At 31.9% G+C, this 19,990-nt stretch overlaps 1 pseudogene across 1 annotated transcript in view; it reads right to left on the bottom strand.

The window, feature by feature from the left end:
- Nucleotides 1-3,614, bottom strand: part of LOC143255223 (signal-induced proliferation-associated 1-like protein 2) — a 56,211-nt pseudogene extending 52,597 nt beyond the window's left edge. The window contains exon 1 of the transcript XR_013030472.1: nt 3,362-3,614. The product of XR_013030472.1 is annotated as a signal-induced proliferation-associated 1-like protein 2 (transcript). The remainder of the gene's footprint in view (nt 1-3,361) is intronic.
- Between the last annotated feature and the right edge of the window lie 16,376 nt (nt 3,615-19,990).

Raw genomic sequence — 19,990 nt, 5'->3', positions numbered from 1 at the left:
ATTTATTCATCAATATCTTTCAACTTAAGGATAGGAACATGAAAATACCATAAAACTCATACTTTCAAAGAATACCAAAAGCTTTACAGTAGAGCAGTGTATTGAGTTTCTTAACATATTTGTATAAAACAATATTTTGAATGCTATCTTGATTATCCAAACAAAAGACAGATTTAAACAAAATCACTGAATAACTCAAGACCAAAATTAAAATATTTTAAAACTACAAAATCCATATGATACAAGCAAATATAATTTTTTAAGAGTTACGAAGCTATTTAAAATTAAAACTTAACAGAATACTTCACAATACTTTAATCCTATGTGTACAAATGAGTTCAAAGTGTGGATGCCTCGATTTTGTAACAAATGTTATTCAAAATGGTATTATGTATTTGATGTTTGAGTTATCAACATACTGTGTTACCCTACACTGCTGATTTTGCAACAGCTTGTGTTGGAGTAAAAACAATACTAAATACAATATAAGAGAAAATAGTGAAAATAACTTTAGATATGCATTTAGGAGGTTATACACATACAATTTTCAAACAGTACAATGGAGAAAAATAGTTTTATTATTCACATGAAAATTGTCTTATACTCCAAATAGTCAGAGTCTGTGTCAGATTGACTTTGAAATTTCAAAGATATCTTTGGTACAAAAACTTTAGCAACACATCTGATTTTGATTTTCAAAAGGTCTATACTTTTGACTAAAAGCATGCCATATTTTGTGATGATAAACTTTGTAAATTTGGAACTATAGTCAGTGTTACTTATCCAATATAGGAACAGTCTCATCCCATTCACATCTGATTAATAATTTAAGTTATATAGATAAAAACTTTTCAATCTCATTGTCTGAGGTTGTTGAAAAAAAATTCAACTTATGTACAGAACAAATTATAATAAGAGGAATAGAATTTTTCAGTTAACATGCACAATACTTACTGTTTTGCACGTTGCTGGAACATGCTTTGTTATACTACTGTCTATAAAAGTTTCTTCTATAACATTTATTACTTGAGTAAACTCACTCCATTCTTACAAAAGCTGTCACCTGGGCCAACTAAATTATTTCAAGAATTGAGTTTAGACTTTTTTTAAAATACCTAAACATATGAAAATATGAATTTTATACATTGTAAATATTTACTTCATGCACTTAAATCAATGAAGACACCTGTCTTATGTTTTTATGATGCAATACCAACACAAAATCATTGAAAATGTAATCACATAAACCAAGTAAACCAAGATCTCCTGAAACTAACTTCTTTTAAATGATAGACAAAAACACAGAAATAAGTTTAAAAAACAATTATTATTATTTGGCATTCTGACACTATCTCATTCCATGTTCATTAAATTCTGAAGTAAGTAAAAAGAGATAAAATGAACTTGGCAATATTTATAGTAGCATAATGAATATTTTAAAACAGAATAAACATAAAATAAAACAACTGAAAATTACTTAAATACACATATGGCAGCCATAGAAATAAAAAAGTCATAAAATGGGACCAAAAGGGATAACATTAGTCTAAGGAGGTGAGGTTCAAGAAATATATACATATATTCATTTGACTTCTATTTCTAATAAATTTTGTGAATGTATTGTCAAAAGATACTTATAAATAACTGCACTTCAAAATTACTTTAACAGTAATCTCCTCCTGAATAGAATAAGGGTCACAGCAAACTGTCTGGCTCTGCATGTGGGTTGCAGGCTGGAAAACCTTGCAAACCTCAGGTTTAGTCTACTAGTTTCACAAAAAATGAATGATATAAACAAACACATATTACACAGTGACTAAAGAGATAAACATAATAACTGAAATATTCAAATGAAGTAAGTTAACATTAAAGATGAGTTATCAAATATCACAAGAATGTGAACTTATGTTTAATCCATATTAGGTTTTAGGTGAACGTACATATAAAAACAATTTCTTGTTACAATTAGCATACTAATAACAAGGAACTATTTGTGTCCCCTGGTTTTACTGCTTTCAGAATTCAGATATCCAGGGTTCTATCCTATTGATTATATGGTTGATTGTGTAACCTTCAATAAGTTCACCTCTTATTGTTTACTAAGAAAAATCTATCCTTATATGTTAATCCTTACTTGCCTGGACCATCCTAGTAGCCCTTGTCTGAACCCTTCCTAGTAAGTAAATAAATATCCTTATATGAGGAGACAAAAATGTATCCCAAGTAAGGCCTAACTAGCAAAATTTATTAGATAAAGTAACTGCAGTTTTGCTTTACCTATTTAATTAAATACAATATTTAAACTGAAATAATAAATCTAAACTTACTTTTCCTCATATTTTGGCTTTAGTACTTTTTCAGAGACTATCTGTACAATCCTAACCAGTTTGTATACACTGAAAAGTTATTTAGCATGTGCACAAAGGAATAACCATATACAATTTTTTATACAGATACATATACAGATTTTTTAAACTGACAAAGAACATAGAATATTGACTTTGATATTTAAAAGTATGTACTAGATGTTTCACAGACTTTTTTTTTACTAGTAATTTACTTTCCAGAGGCAATCCTACCATAATATTAAGATCTCTGATTTATATATAACTTTAAAATAGCTGCTGTGAGTGCTGGATTAGTAAGCAGATTAACTTACTCTATCTTGCATTTAGCCTATAACAATAATATTGATAGTAGCTTAAAATAAATGTTTTAGCCTAATAGTAATACTATTTTCAATATAGTAATATGAGTGGAGGAGTAACAACATATCATTCATATCTTAAAACTTCATATCTAATGATTTATTACACTTCATGATTCATCATACAAATAACTGATTTTTTGGTATAACAATTAATAAGTTGACCGTTTATACAAACTACAAGCAAAATGTCTGAAGTATTTAATTATCCCTACTATATAATAAAATATAAAGGTAGTAACTCAATTTATAATTGCACTGTGAAGCAATAAAAATATGCGTTTCAATATTTTATTCAATTTATTCCTACATTTAAAATGGCATTCATGTATTCTACATATAATTTGTGGTTGTCATTTTATCTTAGTATTACAACAGACCATATTCTAAAAAATAATAATGCATTAACGTTTATTCCTGTATTTCAACATACAGATCATTAACTCGTACTGAAATCTAAACTAATATAAAACATATATGTACAAACTGTTCGTTTAGGTTGAGAAACTTTTTAACATAAAACACATGCAGGGACACCTTGATAGAACGGACATACTAGTAATAGTAAATACACGTGTTAATATACTTACAGTTACACAGCACTAAGCATGTAGAAATACAATAGTAATCACATTAAATGTTGAGCTAACAAACCTGTTGCACAGTTAGATTATCATTGAACAGTTTTTCGCTCGGTTTTATTCCTTGTCTCCCACGTTGTGTTAATATTCTAAACCTTAATAATCGTATATTTTTTCTTTATTAACTACGACACATTTAACTTTTAAGATATATGTTTTTACACATCACTGACACAAGACCGCTAGAAACTGTAACTACTACTAGTACTACTACAACATTAGTACATTCAACGTAATTTCCTATCACGTGATACAGGTAACTACAGCCACGCAGTCAACTGCGTTTCAAACCACACACGCAACTACTGATAGTGAGATGCATGACGGGATATTCAACATATCGACAAAGACGTGGTAACCTCGCTTGACCACTTTCTAGACAACACCCTTTCTGTCAACCCCCCCCCCTGCTCAAACCTGTACATTAAAAGAGTTTTTAACTACTCAGCTGCTGTGCCTGCCTTGACCTCTACAATTAGCTCGGGAATAACGTAACTGGACTAAAAAAGTCGTTATCCAACTTTTAAGTTTCTGATGAGATAGGCTTTCACTTCTTGAGGCTGAATTACGTGCCTCAAGCAATATCTGACTATACAGTAAGTAGTACAATAACAAAACGTGATCTTTACCATCGTTAAATTCGTAAGATTTGTAATACACCAAAATTTACTTTTTATCACTTATTTTTACATTACTCATAACACAAGGTTTATTAAAATAAAAACTTCAATTATTACTCCTATATTTAATTCGTCATTTAACTCACCAAATCATCAATTATACAAATAAACATAAAGTTTGAGATATAATATGAAGTACAATATACTATGTTATTGCTATGTAATTTATTTTGTGTTGTTATTTAGTGTAAATATTTATAATTTTTGTTGTTTTTATAGTTGCATGGTGTCACTGGTTCGGTCAATACGTTCCACAGTTTGCCTACGTTTGAATGGCTGAAGTACTGGTTACACTACGTTGAGTGTATGTAGTAGCATTTGCAGTTAAAACAGCTCAAGATTCAATCTCATAGTATTAAATTTTTCAAACATGTGGCAATGTCCTGACTACTCTGAACTTTCTTCCTTCGGCAATGATAAATTATTGCCCTTAAACGTAAAATATATGTGGAAGAAGCCAAAATTCAGAATTGGCTTTACAAGTTGTTTTTTTAAATAGAAGTGTTAAATACAAATGGTAGCAACTACAACTAATATATGTTACAAGTTTATTTTCTTTTTTCACCAAAGAAAACAGAAAAACAGAATCCGTGATGTAGAGGCCTAATGCATTCCCTAATTGACAGTATCATGTGCTGTGGACTACAGTTTCGCCTATTTAAGGCTCATCAGCACAGTAAGATCAATAAACCAAAGAAATACAGTTGGGCCTGGTGATATATATATTTATAAAGACGAAATACGTCTAACTCCTCCGAGCCTACCGGGCCAATCTCAACCAAAAAGTAAACACTATGAACTACGGGGAATGTAAAAGCTGTTGATTACTGTATTTTACGCCTTGTTAAGCCCTACATCGTGGAAAACGCATCCTAATTTTGGAAATACAATTTTAAGAAAAAATATTTTGACTTGGCAACTAACACCTTGATGCAGACTTGATTTTTTTCAACCTACTGAGTAATTACAGTTAAATAATCCTATTTTTCACAGTATATCGACAATATTAGTTAAACTGAATGTTTTATGCTATTTAAAATACCCGTAATTGGTAAATAATGAGATTACGATCTGTATGAGAGGCCGTTTTGAGTGGACCCTAAGCTAACTTCGTGCCCTAATCCATCGCTTTTGTCTTGGAAGACGCATGGGGATTTTTCAAGGTATTTTAAAAGAAAAACGTGCGTTTTACAAGGCATAAAATACGGTAATTACTCCCAACCTACTGGGTCAATTTCAAACAATCTTGGCAGATTAACGCTTTATACAGTATTCAATATTATAAAGGGATTTAAGGTCAAAGTAAGAAAGTTGCTGGATTATTTTTCAAACAACCATGCTTTTCTCATGGTCATTGAGATGTAGAGTGTTCAAGGATGGAATCACCTCAAAATCTTTATTTGCTGGTTGATGGAAAGCAAACTGCAAATGTTGTTTATGAAGAAATTTTTATTATAATTTTAAATATCGAGAAAAATGTAAGTTATTAAGTTATTACATTGAAATATATGATCGCTGATAAACTTACATTGTTTTAATTAAATTTAAGCTTTTTCCGTCAGATGATAGGTAATTCAGCTTTTATATAATACAGAACTAATGAAGTCTTTGATAAATAACAGTTTAAAAATTCCAAATACAAATTATATAAGAAACCTAATATTGCAACCAAAAGAAGAAAGTGTTTAACATGTAGCTCTGATAATATAAGAGAAACCTAAATTTCAAAATAATAAAAGAAGCTATATTAAAGAGTTATTAACTGTGTTCGTAAAGTTACAATTAGATTTATAATTTAATTGTTTAAATACAACAGGATATCCTAACTTATGAAACTCTTGGCTGGTCTATTTCACTTCAAGTAGAAACATTTCATAAAAGTCCAAAAAGTCTGTTGAACTTATGTTATGAACACACACATAGCAATTTAAATTGTTAGTATTGCGTGACAGAAATCGTTATACACTTATTATAAATTTAGATAATACACGAAGTAGTCTACATTTTTGTAGCATAAACAGGTGAAAACTTGTAACATCATAAATCCTCAACTAAAAATTTGGTTAAACATTAAAAATTCAAATATATTACAAAATTTTAACTAAAATCAATCAGCTTGTTCAGCATGTAATATACTGTGAACGTTCTCCCTATTATGGTGTTCTCTTATAAATAATACAGAAAATACCGAGCTATTATAGTGTAATGTATAAAGCTGGAGCAACGATGTTTACTCAAAAACTATAAAATAATTCAAGGTCTCTTTAAATAAGAATTTTAAAATGTTCTGTTACTTAGAGGATATTGATCCAATCCAAAGAAACAACCTAAATTGTGTAAGTCGTAGCAGGTTTTTTTTTTTTCTGTAAACAGATTTAGCCCACAGAATACGCCTGGACAAATGTTTTTTCCTTCTATCCTACCGGAAGAAGAGAATCAGTACTCCAGTAAACTTCCGCACCGGAAACCAGGTGGAAAGGTAATGTCAGGTCCAGAAGTACCTTTACTAAATGCATACTGAACAAAGCCAAAATAACAGTATATGGTGCATAAGTACTTCAGTTTATATATCAGCTCAAAAAGTGAAGAGGAGTTTGTTTTTACTGTTCGAAATCCGGAACTCTAATTTACATAAAAATCCATATCTATATATGTTGTTTAAACCTGATTGTCTTTAAGTTGGTCTTTAAAAATTCACCAAATATTTTTCATGAAATGGTTTTCTTGCTCATTTAGTAAGTTTCAAGTAAGAAACTACAATATTTTGGAAGCATTTCATGCACTTTTGAAACTTAATATATAAATGTTTGTTAAGTTAGTCTTTCATTAAAAATATCGAACCATCATATTCAAATTATTCCCTCACCTAATATGGCACTATTTCTTCATGCTCATAAAACAAACTGGTCAGTGAGCAGAACAAATAAATTATTCTCCTCTAAGAAATCGATAAAACTAAAACGAAGGTCGACTGACATACATATCAGGAATACATTTCAATGTAACTCAAGGTTAATTTTCTTCAAGTTGAAGTGTGGCAGTTCATGTTCTATGAACATAATGCACAGGAGAAGTAATTCTTGATGACGAGAAACCCATTTGAAATAAAATGTATCTCAGAACCGCTGGTATGGGTATTATCATTTTTACTAATAAAGCAGAGAACAACGTTTTGACCTTCCTAGGTCATCTTAAAGCACATGTTATTCATAATCTCCGTTAAAATTTATACCAGTACTATAAATATATGGAAACAGTAATTTGCTCTGTATTTTTAACTACTTTCCAATTAACACTTATTTCTGAGTAAATATATTTTTCTTTTATATCCACTTCATCGTTTCTTTCTTTCCATCTTAAGTTATGTGCAAGGCAAACGACACACAAAGCAAGTATCAAATTAAATGAAAATTTTATAACAATAAACCATTCAGTTATTCTTAAGGAAATATAAAACTTGGGTTATTATATTATTGGTTTAATTTCCTTCCAATTTATGTTTAACAAGGTTCGTTTTGTGTTTCGAAAAACAGCTTTTAGGTACATAACCTAGCTATAGGCAAATTGAACGGTCTAGTTGTTTTAAACCATAGCCTTCGCACATGTACCAAACCTAATTACCTAAAGAACTACAAAATCACATTACAAACACGTATAAAGCGTGACATTAAAAATAAATTACACATGAAATTATTACGGTGATAATTCTTTGTTTAAAAACATGAATGCAATTTTTTTATGTTGGTAACGATACAATCTTACATTAATAGGAACAACAATTCTCCACGGTTAAATAACATTCATATAGTTGTGAGTTTTTAATAAATATCAGTATCTTGAACTTCTAAAGGATATTAATCCCAAATACATTAATTAAATATTTGTTGACGATATACTCTTACCAGGGCCTCTCAGAGGTTCATAAAGGCCCGGGTCACTTTTATCTGTTGAGAACCTTGGTAATAAATAAAAACAAAATAAGACACTCATTAGCCTCCCCCCGCAAAAACAAAGACAAGCATAATTTGAATATTTATATAACATATATTTATTAATATTATTCAACATTAATAAATTATTTTCTAGCAGTTATCTGTGCATCAAAACAAGTCGCGAAACCTAACAAATGCAAAAAACACATTACAAGTCTCTTCATTTGTGGACCCCCCTTGAGCTTTAGGCTCAGACCAAATAGCCTTCTTATACCCTCATTCTACAAGGCCCGGCAGAGCCCTTTCAGCTGTAAGGGTGTTGTAATGTGACGATGAACCCCACTATTCGTTGGTAAAAGAGTAGTCCAAGAGTTGGTGGTGAGTAGTGATAACTAGCTGCCTTCCATCTAGTCTTACATTTCTAATTTATGGACAGCTAGCATAGATAGCCCTCGAGTAACCTTGCATGAAATTCAAATCACACCAAATCAATCGGCCTTAATGTTTACCATATATTGCTTTTAATGTCGTGGCATATCTTATTTGTTCTTTCTCGTTTATTTATATTCACAGTTTCATAAGCACATAGCCAATACGATTTACAAGATGTAGTAATGAAAGTACTTAAAACTGGACGATTTTTAAGAGCATCACTGATCATAGCAAAATTTACGTTTTATTTTAAATTAATTCAGAACTTGATAATTTAAAAACACCAACAAAACTAGCGCCATAATACGTCGTTTGTCGTAAAGCCAAGTATTGATTTCGAACGTAGATATAGTTGAATAAATCTGACACACCTATACTATATTCAGTCTCTCTCTCTCTTATTTGAATGTTCACTCATTGTGGTTATATAGACAAGTTCAATGACACAACCAGATCAACCACGAAATTTCAAATTGTGAATTTGTTACCGTTAGTAAAGCAGTTACTGCACTTAATAAGTAGTTTTCACATCCAAACTTTTTGTTTTTCACCAAACTACTGGTGTAAGCAAAAGTAACATACTAAACTATATTCATTACTTTCCAGTTATTTTGACATTCTATTTTAAGTATTTTTATGAGTTGATTGTAGGATTTCGAATCTTTTTATCCTTCAACGTTTAAGAATAATAATTTAACTCACAGAAAATGAATATCATATATTTCGGTTTCTAGGAAAGATATTAACAACATAGGCGTAAAATGTGGCGTCGCTGAGCACCGCCCGGTATCTCTGTATAACTTAATTGCGTGATAATTACGCCATTTCAAATACGTGACCTCCAGTGAAACTTTCGCACACATTATTGCATATTTATATAGTAAAATAGTATGACTGTTCAAGTTTTTGTTTGTTTATTTTTATCTCAGTCTTACATTGTTTCTATCGATAATTATTAAGTTATACCTAAAATAAAGCGGTGTTTGCTATTTTTAACATGAGCAACACCCTATGCAACACGTAGAATAAAATGACCAGGTAAGAAACTCTAAAGTTGAGGCATAGTCGTTCCTAATTTAGAACTACTGACGAAAAAGAGGGCAACCATTCAGTAGCACCTATCACCTATATGAATCTCTTTAATCATACAGTCAGCAGACTATATGCAGAAATAACCAAGATATGCAATAAGCATAATACAAATAGGCACACTAAAAACATCAACAATAACAGATATTTTTACTTTAAAAGATGTTTTTTGCTCACTTTTCATTTGTTTCTCTATCCAACGATCACTAAAATAAGGCAACAAACCACCACTAAGATACCAAACCAAAAAGTGACCAACACACCAAACTGTTCGTCTTTCTTCTTCTTCTTGTTTCTGTCGAGATAACTTTACAATTATTTTATCTCTGACGTCAGTTTAAATCTAAATCCACTCTATGTGTTTCTTGGCAGTGCATGATATCGTTACTTAATCGTAGAAGTTATTAGGACTTAAAAACCATAACAAATTCTAGAGTAAATGATGTTACCATTACCCCTTGAAGTTAGCTTTTTTACATAAAAATATGATGTTTCTTTAAGAAAAGCTTAGATACAGGATGAAACAGAAATTACTATTGAATATTAGATGACTGTAACATGTAGAATACTCAGAGCTTAGTATACTATACAATCAATGTTTGTAGAGAGTCAACCATTACGTACTATATGGTAAAGGACTAAAAATATTACATTTTATTACACATGTTCATATAATACACTAACTTCCATTCGGGGGAGGTATGTCACAAACATTTTATGAATGTAAAATGATGTAGAGATGGCAGTGCCAAAACGAATATAAACAAAAATATAGGGATGATAACTGCCATACGTAGATCATCCCTAAATGATTTTCAATATTAAAATTTAATGTTACACTGTCAAATGTATACTTGACTTCAATATTACTGGAGAGTGAAGTTGTATATTCTTGACTGTTAGTATGTAATTTGTTTATCATAATATTATGATCATGTCAGGGTAGACATCAATGTAATATAACTAAGAACCTAGGGCTTTCGCACAAGGAAAATCAAATTGACTCAAAAAATATCTTGATTATTACAGACTATTACAGATCTAGCTATGAGGTCGGTCGAATTAACCAACGTCGTAACCATTTTGTACTTGTGCATTTTATATTGTAACAATAAATGTTAATATTGAAAATCACGTAGGGATGATCTATGTTCAGCTGTATATTCCCTATATTCTTGTTTACATTCTTTTTGGCGCTATCATTCCTAAATTAGTTTACATTTACAGGATGTTTTTATTACTTGTCAAATAGAGGTTTGACGTATTTATATAATCATTTTTATGAGTTCACAGCTTAAAGCACGGAATGTGTTCAGCAGCAGCATATTACCTTGGATCTTCTGATTCGGCAAATTAATCACTAGGTCTCATACTGTTGATATGAGATGATTATATAGAAAACGTATACTTATGCGTAAATAAATAAATTTCCTACACAAATGCTAGAGATTACAAAAATAGTTGTTACTTGACGTATCTTTTATCATAACTAATGCATATAATTTCTAATTTAATTATTATGAATGTCGTAAGAGGGATTAATGATTTTGTTAAATCATGGAGGCTTGTTTTTTTGTTTTTGAATTTCGCGCAAAGCTACTCGAGGGCTATCTGCGCTAGCCGTTCTTAATTTAGCAATATAAGACTAGAGGGAAGGCAGCTAGTCATCACCACCCACCGCCAACTCTTGGGCTACTCTTTTACCAACGAATAGTGGGATTCACCGTCAAATTATAATGCCCCCACGGCTGAAAGGGCAAGCATGTTTGGTGCGAACGGGATTTGAACCCGCGACCCTCAGATTACGAGTCGAACGTCTTAACCCAGCTGGCCATGCCGGGCATCATGGAGGCATTTATTACATATACTTACGAAACTATACAAGCATTTTTCAAATTTTCATTGAAAAATAAAAATAAAATAAACTTCTAATTTTACTACTTTGTTTTTATATTCAATGGATATTATTAATTATTGTAGTTTAAGTCAAAATACTGTTAAAAACAACCATTACAAAATAACCACAGACTACCTTTAAATGTATTGAAATCGATTCAAATGACACTGAAGAAAGAGAGAGATATTTCGTAATTTCATCCCACAGCAGTACTTACAAACGTTTTGGCCTGAAACGTTTCAGTCAAAAGACTTGAGTATGAGACTCTGACAATATATATTCGTGAATTAAAAAGAAAAACTTCATACACAAGGAACGCCTATTATTATCTATGTTGCCCTAAGTATCATGAAATAATAATGAGTTGTTTTGTGTTTTTTTCTTAGTATTAAACATCCTAAATTATGGGGATTATACCACAATTATTTTATTTCAATTGCGTAAAAAACATTAAATTGGATTTCTGAAAATATAAAACAAAATAGTCGTCAAAACCTTCTGGACCTAAGCGAGAAATGTTTCATTTCATATAACTGTAGGCTGTAGCAGTACACATCATGACTCGCGAATAGGTTTGATTTGTTTTCGGATATTCGCGAAAGCTGCTCAAAAGCTAGCTGCACTAACTGTGACTGAATTTGGAGTGGTAAATTAAAGGCAAGACATCTAGTCCATATAATCCAACGTCAACTCCACTAGTTAACATGACAAAATGTGAAGCGGAAATACAGTGGTTCGCATTCTCTTACAACAACAACAAAATCTTCGCATTTTAGATTATTCTTGTTTTATTGAAAAGTAGGGTTCGACCATACAATTCCCTCAATTGTATAGCGCATCCACATTCTCAACTAAGGTGTTAGCGTAGTAAAAGGTAGCCCAAGAGTGGTGGTGGGTGATGATGACTAGCTGCCTTCCCTTTGGTCTTACACTGCAAAATTAGGAATGTTAAGCGCAGATAGCCCTCGTGTAGCTTTGCGCGAAATTCAAAGCAAACGTTTTTTGTAAAACATGAAATAGTGACCGAGCGCATACTACATGTGAGTTATTGCTCTTTTCTGCCAACTTACAAATTCAAATAATTTTGCTCTTATGTACTAAGTGTCATTGTTATAAGTCACATTATAAGTCACATTAGAAGTTCGAGTTATACCATTCTCAAGTATGTAAGTAACCAAAGCAGAAAGATATTCTAAATATAACTTGTAATATGATTCATGTACGTAACGAATAAGTACAAAAACGTATCCGCGAAGGTATACAAATATGCAAAAAAAAACAAACAATATAACAATAGCGGCGTATTTTGACAAAGTTAATTTTTCTCTATGCAATATTCTTGCACTGTCCTTGCAATAAAGTAAGGATACGCGTAGCATTGACAACAGTATTCGCTGAAAACCTCACAGCAAATATCTGTAAGATATAAAAAGTTTTGAACAAGCACTGAAAGATCATACATCTTATATCATGTTGTGAAATTATTTATGCATGTAATAAAACACTATTAATAGAGGTGGTACTATTTTATTAGAAGGTAGTGTGTGTTTGTACAAGAGCACACACAGTCAATATAAATGGTTTTAGTATTTTCAGTCTGGCCTCTACAGAATTCCAGAGTGATCATCGGAGCCAATAAAATCCTAATATAAGTAAAAGCAGATCACCAATGAAAATTGCAGAAGGACATAAAAAATATTGTTGTTTTTTTTTTTTATAAAGCACAAAGATGCATAAAGGACATACCATCACGGGTATCGAAACCCAGTTTGTATTAGTACAAGTCCGCAGACATAATACTGAGCCAATGGGTAGGGAAAGCTAAAAAAAGGTACAATATACATTTAGCGGAAGGACACCTAGAAAGGTACAATATACGTTTGGCGGAAGGACACCTAAAAGGTATAATATACGTTTAGTGGAAGGACACCTAAAAAGGTACAATATACGTTTAGCTTTTATTGTGTTATTTCTCACGCTTGAAATTGAAAGAGGAAGAGTTTAGATAGCCGGAAGCTAATGGTAGGTACGTTTTCTTATATGTGGAATGTTACAAGTAATTTAGAGGTTACAATTTCGGAATGCCTCGGAATTTTCACTCAAAAGGCTAAATGCAGAAAGACGTCTGTAGTTTGTAACTGACAGTCAAGGGAGAAGGCAGTTAGTGTGTATAACCAACCGCCAAAGTTTAGGCTACTCACTAAATAATAGATTTGATCCTTATTGTTATCGCGAATCCATAACCCCAAAAAGTGCGAACAGTTTGTTTTCTTTCTCAGCTCTTAGTCCAATTACTCTGATAGTAAATCAATTAAAGTTACGCCCAGAACAATCTACTGTTTTTTATTTGAATGTATAGTATATTATTGTATTAGTTCCCTCACATTACTGCATTGTGTTCTAAGATTACTTTTCAAATGAAAATTTAGCACTCAAAACATAGGTAATTTAAAGGAAGGTAATTTAAAATGGTTCAGTCTTTGGGGCATCACATGCCTATTAATTAATTCCTTTTAGATTTCCCCAGACCAAGTACTTATCGGTATTTTACCTACTAACCCCCAGAATTAACATGATCTTAACAAAAGAGCCTTATGAATTAGCTTTTAAGTGGTAGAAGTGTCTGTATCGATAACTATCGCTAACAGAACTCTATTCGGAATGTTTCTAACCGCATCTGTTTACAACTCAGTTGCTGAATTCTGGTTTATTGCATTTACTTGTATTATCATTTTCTCAATGATTACAATGTTTTTACTACTGAGATGTTTCATCTATAATATTCATGCTACGAACAATCACATGCAGCAAATCTGCATTCTTGTTCTATAAGTTACGTCATATTTTAACACTCCTACGAAAAGTGGGGCCTAATAGGCCCCAGAGCAACTTGAAAAGTTATTAATATTAGGCTAATAATTTTGTATTTAAATGAAATTTAAATGATATTTAATGAAATGAAATCAAATGAAATGGCAATTTCATTTAAATACAAATTTATTAGCCTAATATTAATAACCTTTCAAGTTGCTCTGGGGCCTATTAGGCCCCACTTTTCGTAGGAGTGTTAAAACGTGAATGATAGTGTGGTTAATGCTTAACAATTTAGTGCAGAATATCCTGTTAGCGAACTAAAATTTGACATCAACATTATTCATTCCTGTTCTCCCGTTATTTCAAAAGTGAATATTGAACTTTGCCTGCGTGCGCGGATTTTCAAACGAGAAACAGACAAACGTTTGAAAAACACTACAGTTCACAACATATATAAGATAACTCAGTACACAAAATCTGAAGATGTTTGAATTTCTTCGTTAATTTTTGTTTGAAAAAATTTTAATCAATAAAGTTCATGTAGATAGGAAATATAAATACAACTTCATTACTAATAAAACTATATATTTGAATCTGCTCCACCAGCCCTCTCGTCCCCGCAAGTTACTTACATAAAATTCTTGAATAATACTACTACTCGAAATGACTCGAGAAGGCAAACAAATAGCTCACGGTACACGCTCTTATCTATTTAAAAAAAAAACACCTTACTTGTGTGAAGCACAGATGATAATGTACATTTTTTTTAATAATCAAATTATTCATCTAACACTGGAAATACAAGGTTGTATATTAATCTGACAAAATGTGGTATATTTTCTTAGGAATAGCTCACCTTAATTTTTCGTTTTACTTTGTCGTTTGACTGATACGATGATTGATTAAATGATTGTTTAGAATTAAGCACAAAGCAACATAACGGGGTATTTGTTTGTGCTCTGCCCACTAACCCGGTTTCTAACGATGCAAGTCCGCAGACATGCTGCTGTGCCACTCTGAGGTTGATGGATACGTACATCGTATGTTTTAAATCAAATGTATAGTGTCAACTGTTATAAAATCCAGCGATACAGTTATTTTGATTAAATCAATAACACATATTTTATGTTTTTCTCATAGTTAAGAAATTTAAGGAACATATAAACAATTTTATAGAAAATACTACCTGGCATAGCCAAGTGTGTTAAGGCGTTCGACTTATAATCTTAGGGGTGTGGGTTCGAATCCCGGTCCCACCAAACATGCTTGCCCTTTCAGCCGTGGGGGCGTTGTAATGTGACGGTCAATCCTACTATTCGTTGGTAAAGTAGCCCAAGAGTTAGAGGTGGGTGGTGATGACTAGCTGCCTTCCCTCTCGTCTTATACTGCTAAATTAGGAACGGCTAGCGCAGATAGCCCTCGAGTAGCTTTGCGCAAAATACAAAAACAAGCAAACAAGACACTACAGTTTCTTGTCATTACTTTATACATTTTTTTTAATTAGAAACAAATGTTTTCGAATAATTTTCTAGAACTGGGTTTAAACATCACAGAGTAATTAGAATATTCATTTAAACATTTTATGAAGTGCAAAAAGAAAAGTTTACTTTTGAAACTTGCATATTGGTCCCCCTGTGTTTAACATAAATAATAGATATTTGTATGTTTGTAACATTTCGTCTTTATACAATCGCTGTATGCTTCAGAAACAAAAATTCAGTGAAGTTATATATGTGGGCTTTGTGAAAGTTTGCAAACTCTCTCTTTACTAACTTGAGAATGACCTAAGAAGGTCGAAATGTAGCTCACTACTTTATTTTAATAAAAGTTTTAATACCCATACCAGCCGTCTTGAGATACAATAAACGCAAGAAACAAATGCATGACACGTGACAAGAGACATCTTACTAAGGTATGATCGGATGGAATTCAGTAGTTAGGGTGCTGGATTGTGAAACTGACGGTCTATGGGTGCGTTATAAGAGTGACAGTCAAATTCAATTATTCGATTAGAATAACTCAAAGATTGGTGATGGGTGCTGTTAAATAGTTGCCTTTTTTCTAGACTACAGGCTCAAACTTAAAGATGGCTAGAATATATAGCGCTGAAATAGATGAGCGGAAATACATGATACAAATCGAACCTTGTAGAATTACGCCATCATCTAGATGTGAAATCTTGCACAGTTCTTGATTTAAGTTAATTAGCCACCAGTTGTGTTTAGTTTTTTTGTTTTTTTTTTTGTTTCGGCTTGCTTTTGATTATAACAAATTAATATTTGTAACAAGTCGCACATTACGGTTATGGATTTAATGATGTTCCTGTACACTTAGGTTTCGTCCTAGGCAATATATTATACATGATAAAACTAACTTATAGAATATATTATATATGGTGAAACTAACTCATAGAATGTATTATACAAGATAAAACAAACCTGATAGAATGGGAGGGGTGGGAGAAACTGATTGTGTTCATTAAGAGTAAAGTATAATGATATCCAAACTGGTTTTCAGGATTATTAACTACATAACATTTGGTATTCATCTAATGTATTTACGGGTGTTAAATCAACCCGCACATATAAATAAACACTAATATATTTTTACACTGGACAAAAAAAAAAAAAAAAAGAAGAGAGATTTAATGATGAATTGTTACAAACAAATATTTTTATTTTATTTATGTCCAACAAATTTCTTCACATGACCGTTATACTCGTATAATATTTGTTGTTTTATTTTTTCTGATTTTTAAATATTAAAATTTAAACGTTGGATGTTACGGACAACAAAAACACCAAACATCATAATTTAATCTTGTAAGCACGTCTGATTAATTTAATACTATGAGCACATCCGATCACCCAAATTCTAAGCATCATTATATAAATCTGCTTCCTTTTCTATGTTACATGTTGGAACAAAATCAGATTTATTCAATTAAGTGTATAACAGCGTAGTGTATAAAATGTAACCGAGTAACGTACAAGAGGAAGAAGAGATTGGTTATAATGGACTCTTTATTCTACGGAAGAACTGACGTCATTAAGCCCGAGTCTAGTACTATCCACAGAACCACGTGTTTAGTTTAATATCCGGGAAACCAGTAAACAAACAGGACTTTAGTTTTTTTGGAAAAAGTTTCTAACCATTTTAAAAGAACTTTAGTCCACACACAACCACATAAACGAACGCAAGTAATCTATGAGTGAATTGACTCATTTGAATTTAATAAAAAGTAAATCAAGCAGGTTAAAATGTTTTATTTTTATTTAAATAAATAAAATTACAATTATCCAAATGATAATCTATTCAATGTAGATGATTTTTTTAAAGTCATCTACACTGAATAGATATTTACAACTGATTTACACGATGCAACTAGTGTTTCATCAGCTTCTGTCATACAGGACGTTAGGAACTTCCGACAAAAATATTTAACAAAGACTAATACAGGACACAAAAACGCTTGAAAAAACTCCGACACACTAGACACGATCATCTTCCTACTAACTGGCCAGGTAGTTAAAGCAGTCGACTCGTAATCTGAGGGTCACGGGTTCGAATCCCCGTCACACCAAACATGCTTGTCCTTTCAACCGTGGGGGCGGTATAATACGCGATCAATCCCGCTATTCGTTGGTAAAAGAGTAGCCCAAGAGTTGGCGGTGGGTGATGATGACTAGCTGCCTTCCCTCTAGCCTTACACTGCTAAATTAGGGACAGCAAGCGCGGATAGCCCTCGTGTAGCTTTGAGCGAAACTGAAAAAAAGAAACAAACAATACCAACCCCTGACATGCAAGAAATGGATAGTTTTACTAGCTTATACAGAACATAAACGATTTGGCTAACCTTGACACATACGCATGGGTAGTTTGACTACCCCGTGAGATACAAAACACAAATAATATTAGAGTAACATGTCTAATATCCAGGTTGGAAGCAGTATGTGGAGATTATGATTATTTTATATTTTTAGCTTAGTAGACGAATTCAGGTCTTCTAATCTGGCTGAATCACGTGAAATATATTTTGGGATTACGGCCGAAAATGTCGATAACAGCGACAAATAATGAATTCATATATTCTAATTATTACAAAATTTTGTTTTATGACACTGCATGGTCCTAGTTTGACAAGTATACTAAATTAGCTACACTAAATTTCAGTTCTGATCTAATCTGCTTTGGTCAGAAGTTATTGTTAAAGAAATATTACGTCTTAATAGGTACTGTAGTTACCTAATCTAAGATAAAATTAATAAACAAATATAGCAGAGATACGCTTAAAGTGACTATGTAGTTCTGTTCTGATTATTACAGGTAATGATTCCATCAAAGTTTATGTTTCGGCTCTCGAGGTAAAACAAATACGCCAAATTAAATGAAAAATTTTCATAGACTTACAGGTAATTTGAATATGAAAAGCGAGATCAGCCTGGTGTTCACTTACGTTCAGCTTATAGATATAATTTATTATATTCTCTTATATATATAAGATAATATAGTGAAATGGTAACCAGGATGATAAAAATTATAATATATAAAACAAACTCAAAATTAAAATACTTCCAATTCTTACATTTTGTATATCGTTTTGAAAAACAATCATATTCCTACTGATTGCTTATTATTTGCTCGTTAGTCAAGAAAACGACAGCGACATAAATCAAGGCTTAAACTATATTCGAAGAAAAACATTTCTGGCACTAACAGGATCAAGTCTGCATTCTGTGACGTCCATTGTGATCCAATTACGGAAGTTCTACAATCTTCTGTAATAAGAGCAAGCTCCCTTCCTTGATTTTACGATAAGTACGACTGGACACACAAACCATGATATCTAAACACGAACAGGATGGGCTTGTGGAGAGTATAATACAACACACACCATGAACCGCACCTGTCTGTTGCTTTTCCTGTTCAGTTAGTCCAGAAAGAAGACCATCTGCGCCTCTTCGAAAACCCTATGTCAAGCAATCCAAGCCTAACAATATTAATAGACTAAGGGAGTGGTGAATTATAATCTCGACTGTCGGGTTAAAGTTGAAACCGGAAATTCGCACGGTCAAATATCCCATCAAAGAACGCAGTCTGCTGAGTAAAAGAAACTGTATCACTGAGAAGTCCGAGTTTTAATTTCAGAAAACAACAACAACAAAGATCCAGCAAATAGGTTTGCACTTCTGCCAGTGTAGAGTCATCAGCTAACTCCGTCGGACTTTCACAAACCAAATATTATTATATATGTAGTTTTCAATCATAATTAAGTATTATAAGTTTTTTGTTGAATTACACCTTTTGAAAAAGGCGTTTTCGGGAGCTTGATTGTATCATAAAATAACATTTTCGACATAGATATATAATAAAATCTAAGATAAGTTTATGTAAAACATTATAATTGTTTACAGTTATTACATTATCCTCTTCTCCGATTTTCTTTTAATGTCTGACTACCATATGACCCAAGCATTTATTTGTTATCATTCTTTATTAATTATACATAATACAGTTGAGGAAAAAGTTAATATATTGAAGTACTCAATATAACAAAGCTTAACATGACAAGCATGACAGTGAATGATAGATAAGCGTCGCACGAACAAAATTAGATTCATACTTCATCACAACTTATTTCTTTTAACACATTATTCAAAGTAGACACAAACAATAAATATGTGGTTCAACACAGTGAAACCTTAGTGAATAATTCCAAGCTGTTTTATTTCTAACTCATGTAAAATGTTGACTGAAGAGTATAATACGATTTTAGATTTTGTCATACACAACTTCTT

The sequence above is a fragment of the Tachypleus tridentatus genome, chromosome 1 (genome assembly GCF_004210375.1).
Source record: "Tachypleus tridentatus isolate NWPU-2018 chromosome 1, ASM421037v1, whole genome shotgun sequence".
Lineage (NCBI taxonomy): Eukaryota > Metazoa > Arthropoda > Merostomata > Xiphosura > Limulidae > Tachypleus > Tachypleus tridentatus.
This window is presented reverse-complemented; position numbering and strand designations above follow the sequence as displayed.